This window comes from Pinus tabuliformis, chromosome 6 (genome assembly GCF_031772625.1).
Source record: "Pinus tabuliformis cultivar Carrire ecotype Pingquan chromosome 6, CPIR1, whole genome shotgun sequence".
NCBI classification, from domain to species: Eukaryota; Viridiplantae; Streptophyta; class Pinopsida; order Pinales; family Pinaceae; genus Pinus; species Pinus tabuliformis.
The window spans coordinates 785,418,995-785,426,669 of NC_142292.1; the positions used below are offsets into that span (position 1 = coordinate 785,418,995).

The window sequence follows — 7,675 nt, forward strand, 5'->3', positions numbered from 1 at the left end:
AAATATTATTAAGATTAATCTTTACCATTCATTAGTAATTGTATTTTAATCCACATATTTGCTAGTAAAATAGTGAAATTCCTGCGATGATCTTGGTAAAAATCTAGTAAACTTTTTTGGAAATCTGTATTACAGCTGTCACGCTTCAAAATTTTGGGTGTCCTAGTAATTTTTTATGGTGTTGAATCCATTTCTACCTGGAAAAAAAAAAATTTAAACACTAGTATAATCAAATTAAAAAACAAAAACAAAACATTTAAACTGAAAAACTACTATCAAACTGAAAAAAATTAATGTCAAAATGGAAAAAATTGTAACAGAGGTGAATAACACCTATATATATATATATAACACTACGAATAAACTGTACAAACTAGTTGGACCGTTAGGTCGGAAATTTTTTTTTGAAAAAGCAAAGAATTTAACATTTCTCTGCTTATTATTACACCTTAAAACTGCTGCTAAAAATATATGTTTCTGTCATGTGAACATGATATTGAGAGGTATGTATCTGATTGCAGCGTGGCAGGGATTTGTTCTGTCCAGTCTTTGCACGTTCAAGAAAAATGCAGGCTTTACTGATTAAATGCCATCCGATAAAAAGAAAACGATATAGTTATTAACATTGAATCAGAGATTTATTAATTTTGAGAGGTCAACTGCTTTCCTCTATAATACTAAGAGCTTATGCTCAGTATTATAGAGGTTATGCTCAGTACTATATATTTATTAGAGTTATTTGATTCTCTTATAATAATGATTATACAACGATAGATTTGAACCTTTCCATGAAGATTTTAACTATCCATAATTATATATTTATTTAAGGATGCATAGCTAGTGATTCTATTTACTCTCTTATGACTATGTCTCCTCATATTATAACAGAGCTGTTTGAAATGCCAAACAAGTTCACAGAATGACCATGTTTCCACCATCTCCGACAAATCTGTGCCAGCACATCCCAATAATTGAGTAAAGAAAACTTGTTCAATTGCTACTAGAGCAGAAGGCAGCAGACTCGTAAAACCTAGATTCAAAATCTAGATTGCATCCACTTGATCTAAGAAGAAAGTCTATGTTTAAGTAATGAAATGATAGCTTTGTATCCCAAAGCATTTTTTAACCTAAAGCAAAGTGAGTACATTTTTTTTGGAGACTAAATCCAATAAAGCAGACATATATACTTCATAATAAATACGACAAAGCACACTGTGGACAAAAATCCCATCGAACACTACAGTACACCATGACAAAGCTTCACCAGATGGATTCCCATGGATTCCCACTCAAGGGAACGCTTGTTTCTTATAAACTGATCAATGCATAGCCTTGTGTAGATGTAGTCAAGGTACAGAACTGTTTCGCTTCAGTTTGATACTTGCTTCGCTTCAGCTTCGTAGCCTGCTTTGGGTTCAGTGGAACTAGCAGTCTCACGATCATCTATAGCCAAGGCAATGAGGATAATCAAGAACGGGTAGCTGATTGTAACAAGACTCCAATTGATTATGAGCTCCTCCAGCAGAGAAACACTCTGTCTGTCCGTATCCCAGCCCACCGCTGTTCCTGCACTCTGCACGGCTTTGAACAGTCCACTGTATCTGGTCAGAGTATGGGAATCATCTGCCAAAGCTCCGATCGTCCAATAACACAGAGTCTGGAACATGGAGTCCAGTAATCCATAGCTGAAATATAAAGCAAACGGCCCTGCAAAAGCAGCGCCGGAGTCGGTTAAATCGAGCTGCTGCAAGGGCTTATCTCTGCTATATCTCAGCTGATTGGCGAGACCGCCTCCCCAAATTGCAGTCCCCAGTACTGCAACGATGGCCACGCCCAGAAACCCTCTTTTCTTCCTACTCAGGAAGCTGAAATCTAGAACGTACCCGATTATCACAGACCCTAACATCTGAGCACCCCAGAAAGAAACATTGTTGAACCCTCTGGTCCTCACCGTAAAGATCCTGCCATTAACGTTGTTGAATTCATAAGTGTAAAAAAACTTGCTGGCCCATGCAGCAGGGAAGAGCAGCAGCATCTTCCAGTTGAAGAATAGCTTGATAACCTCAATGGCCTCGGTGCTCACACTGGAGTATTTACGCAGAGTAACCTTGCTGCCATCGCTCCTTACCACTTTGTTGGGTGGAACCAAGGCCAAACTCACAAAAGCCCCAAAGCCCATGAAACACATGAAGGCTATATAGGTCCAGTCGCTAACAGACGCGGCTTTGCTGTGATAATTCAATATAAAGGGAATGAAACCGCCTACGACTCCTCCCAGATTGAATATAACCCAGAAGAGAGAAATGTATCTTCCTTTCTTGTCCTCGGTGGGATACGAGGTCATGATTGATCCCTGTCCGGCCCAGAGCAATCCAGCTCCGACGCCCAGAATTCCACCTGCAATAACAGGAAACATTTCATCATGATAATGATTGTAGTAGAGAAAAGAACCGGCGTAGAGAGCATAAGTGCAGCAGCCTGCAAAGATGGTCCCGCGAGGGCCGAGGATGTTGTAGATTCCGCCGGCGAAAACGCCGAACACTGCAAACGTCCCGTACAAGGCAGTGTTCGCATCGTTGGACGCCTGGTCGTTCTCCTGCCCGCTTCCCCCCAATCCGGTGAGGGCGTTGAACATGCCCGGGCAGCAGAAGCAGACCAGAGACATCATAATCACCTGGGTGAGGGGGGAATTGTAGCGGAACCATTTGGATTGAGGAACCTTCTTACAGGGTCCCTCTTCTTCATCACGATTACCCTTCTCCATCGGTAGATTTCAATGGAGCTCGATAATCCCAAACCCAATTCACTTTCAGATTTTTCTATATGCCTGATAATGGGCTTTGGCAACTCAAATCAAGATGTCTGAGCAGTGAGAAGCCCAATATTTTTGGGAATTAGGATCCCTGTGCAAGCCACTGTGATTGGAATTCTGGATTTAGGAGCGGCCCGCCTTTAATTCCAATTCTGAATGGACAACTCAGACCTTTAAATCCTTTCTATTCGGTGTAATGGATTGGGAGATGTAGCGAGTACCCTGTCAGCGCACAATCGTCACACAGATTGGAAGGTGGCATGCAGAGCTTGGAGGTATATATTACGTTGTTGAAAGAGAGAAATAACTCTCGGATGATTCGTGAAGCAGTCTCCATCACATCCCACGTGTTGTCACCATTCACGTATTGAAATTTCTTCGTGTGCTGTATATCCCATGCCGTTTTCCCTTAAATCCAAACGTTTACTCGTCGGCTTTCCCTGTTTTGTTTCGGGATCTTACGGTATCCATCTATTTAAATATTTTTGTGAAGCCGATGAAAATTACGTGCGTTTAACTCACATCCAAAGACGTGCTTATTGCCTCTGCTGGTATTGTATGCCGCATGATCTACTTAGCATTTTTGCAAACGTCATCGAAGATGGCCCTACAAGTTTAAAAATTGGAATGGTAGTAAGTTTTAATTTTGTTGTGTTTTTTTTTCTTTTTCAAGATGGTAATTTTTTTTTTTTAATAGAGATATTACAATTTCTTATATTTAAAATACATTTGTAAATATATATTTTTTCAAAACCTTCCAAATATTTTGTTTTTATATATTTTTAAACGGAAGAATTTAACCAATGAATTTTTTTTTGAATTGTTTTTCTTTAAATAAATTTAATCATGAAATTAACTTATAAAAATGAAAAATCATATTGGAATGATGTTTATAAAGATTGATATTATTAGGAAAATGTAAATTCAGTAAATAATATTTAAATATTACCGTAAATTAATTTTACTCACGTGTTTTATCTAATTAATCATAATTTTTATTTTATAATTACATAAAATTTATAAAATAGGTTAAATGCGAAATCAATGGAAATTTTTATTTTAAGATGATGCAAGGAAGCATACTCTGACTTAAAGGACAATTTAAAATCTATCCATTATAATGATATGTTTATTAAAATAAAAAATTATAGTAATATAATAACATAATGATGACAATTAAGATCAGAATGATTTGCATCATTATAATTTACATTAAGATAATATTTTAAAATGATTTTATAAACTATAATGATATGAGTATTTAAAATCATTATTATAAAATAAAGAAATTAAAATTATTTTTTAAAAAAAATTGAGATAAGTTAGAAGGGTAAGTTTAAATATATGTTTTTAAAATAATGATGATTATTATCAAAATAAGGATGAGAATTAAGATCAGAATGATTTGCATCGTTATAATTTACATTAAAATAATAGTTTAAAATGATTTTATAAGCTAAAATGATGTCAGTATTTAAAATTATTATTATAAAATAAAGAAATTAAAGTATTTTTTATAAAAATTTGAGATAAGTTAGGGTAGTAAATTTAAATATATGTTTTTAAAATAATGATGATTATTATCAAAATAATGAGTGATGATGATTAAAATAATAAAGATAATTTTGATGACGGTTATTTATGCGAAAAAAAGATTTGATGTAAACTTTTAAAAAAAATTGGTGTTGATCATGATAATAAAAATGACGATAATATGATAGAATGGAAGGAGATCTCGAAATAGTTGTGGTGACTAGCGTTTCACCTTAGTTGTCCAATGTTCGCTTAGTTTGTTTGGATTTCTCTCGGATCTCTTATGCAAATCGTTCAATGGAAAATCTCTGTGATTCGATGAAAAAGACAGTTTCATTTGCAGTTATGGTTGTTAGTCAAGCTAGCTCTTCTTCGGTTTCGTACAACTCTATCCTCAAATTTGGTTTCGATATTCTTATGGTTAAAGAAATTATTTTCCTCAATGTTCTTGTGGATCAGGAAGCTTTCTATTGTGAAGAATATTTTTTAGAGAATGGCTTGGTTTCCACAAGTGGATCTCTAAGTTATGAAAGCCCCTTTTGACGTATGAACAAAACATTTACCCTATCTCTTGGATTTTTTTGTTGTGATTTTTTACAATATAGAGGACAAGAAGGCCATCTGAGGTAGTGTTGGTCTCTTCATGTAGCTATGGACTCCCACTTTTGATCTAGTAACGACATCAATCTCCACAAACTCAGTTTGTGTAAGGCTTCCAAACCTTTGCTTGCATTATTGGAATCCTACATCACTTTCCTCTATTGGGAAAGCATTGAGAATTTTTTATTGTCATTGTTCTGAAATAGAAAATAATTTCAAGACTACTAATGTGTGAATTTATCTGGGGATGGACTTCAAGAAGGGCTTTCCCGCGAAAATTAATTTGACGGCTCCAAACTATGTTAGGGTCCAAAAGCTCGACTATGAGAATATTTCATTTTGGTGTAGAGCATGCTAGGAAATAAGAAATGTAATGAAAAGCAACCCCAAATGTTCTTAGAGTAGCAAAGATTGGAAAAAATCTGAAAAGACCAAATGGTTGGAAGGAGCACAAGGTGATCACTATGTGGTATACAAAGTGGGAAAGCTTCAAGACAAGAAAGAACCAGAAGACAAGAAGGAAACATATAAGACCAAAGAAATCTCATCCATGAATATAGAATCAAAGTAGGAAAAATCGCATGCTAATATGGATCCTCCGTCATGAGTAAGGACTTGTCGAACACAACATTAGTGGAAAAGAAACAACCCTTAATGGAAAACAAATCTCCTCTAGAAACTACAAGCAATAATGTTGAAAATGCATCCTCTTGAGTAGATCAAGCAGATGAGGAAGATCTCAAGAATCTTATTGTGCACTTGTCGAAGAATGATACACGATAATTTTTAGATAATGCTGGTTGGACTAGATCAAACTACAAATAGTGAAAAATGGAATGTAAATGTGTCTGGATATCAGGGGTCTTTTAGAAAAAATATACATGGAAAGGGACTTAAAGTTATGTCTCATGGGGAACTTGCTTGATGGTTTGGATTGAGCCTTTGTGCTCATTCTCAAATTTACAAGCTTTCAATATCTCTAAAATATGTAAATGGTTTTGGCCATGTACCCAGTTGTTTTAATAAAAATGCTATCTGTTCCATTTAAAAAAAAATATGATGATAACATGATAATGATGGTAATAGCTACTAATACAACTACATTATAAAATGTAGTTGATATATGTTATTCTACCTTATTTTCCTTCATTAAAAATTAATAGCTCTAACACAACCATTTGATTAATAAACTATTCATTTTATAAATCCACATATTCACATGATGCTATTAGCTAGTTGATAATTTACATGGAAATTTCATAATTGTATTAGGTAAATGTGAAAAGGTAAACATGCATTCAAAAGATGTCATTTATTATTTGATAATTTGAACTGTAATCTCATAGTTGTATTTGGTAAATATGAAAAGGTAAACATAGATTTAGAAATGCAAGTTGGTTACACCCGTTGTTGTAGAAGATAATAGGAAATATCTAACATCTTTTATTTATCAACATAATATAAACATTTTGATTAAAAGAATGATCAATCTACCAATATTCGAATAAGGAACACCCCTTGACATAAAAATAAAAATAACCATAATAATTAAAAATAAAAATAAAAATTTAAATAATGATGAAGAAAAATTAGGATAATTGCACTAAGAGATGCATTCTACAATCCAATCTAAGAACAATGTGTGATTACGTCCATGCTCAAGGTGGAGCTCGCATGTGAACCTCTTAAAACGAAAAACGAAATATTCAAGCAATGTGATCTATAATAGAAAGAAAAAATGAATATCCATGTAACATCTCCTTACCCAAATTACCCCTATTTTTTTGTGACAGATTAATATCAATATCTTGCAGTAATTGTTGCTACTAGTTTGCATATCACGAAAGGTATCGACACTTACTTCTAAGAATTTACCCTCTTTCAGCTTTAGAAAAGGTACTGAGTTTTATGTATATAATTGAAGTGATTCATTGACTATGCACATTATAACTTATATTTATATGAGTATGGTTGATTATATGTTACCCACATTGCAATGAGATTCTTATGTTTATAATGCTTGGTGGTATATGAAACATGTTTGTTAGATGCACAATTTAAGGTTATACTATTTGCATTCCTTTTAGCTTTATAAACAATGGGTTTATTGATGTTTAATGAACACAATACCAAGGCTATATGAGCCTATCGAGAAAATTTCTGACTTTCCGGTTGTTAAACGTGATGGTAATTCATTTTTGAACTACCCTAGGAATCTGCATTGGCCTCAATCCAACAGTGTAAGGTTTAGGTTTTGTTTTCGATGGTGGATGTGGATTGAGGAGTTATGAAAGTAACTACCTCCTCTCTCTCTTGCACCGTCTCACCTCACTCGAATTCTTGCTTGCTGAAGAAATGCTCTACAAAGACCCTCGCCATGAGATTTGAGACAACACCATGTAAATTTTTTAGCATAAATTTCATTTTCACTAGTGGGTTTATGAGAGTTTCCTTCAAGATCCTCTTTAATTGTCATTTTTATGACAATTGCAAATTTCATCTCTAGGTTCGATCACCATGTGGAATTTATTTGTTCTAGACTGGTGAGCTTAAGTCGATTGCAGATTCCTAGAATATTCAGGAATCTGAGGGACATGGGCATGGTCAATTTTTTGACCGCACCCATGTCCGTCATATTCCTGAATATTCTGGGAATCTACAATCGACTTAAGGATGTCCATTTTAGACACCATTCCTTGCAAGTCACGATAAGGAGGATGGGAGAAATTC

The 7,675-nt window shown here is 34.5% G+C and overlaps 1 pseudogene; it reads right to left on the reverse strand.

Moving 5' to 3' along the window:
- Positions 1-927: 927 nt before the first annotated feature.
- On the reverse strand, positions 928-2,977 carry LOC149261098 (UNC93-like protein 1 pseudogene; annotated as a pseudogene).
- Between the last annotated feature and the right edge of the window lie 4,698 nt (positions 2,978-7,675).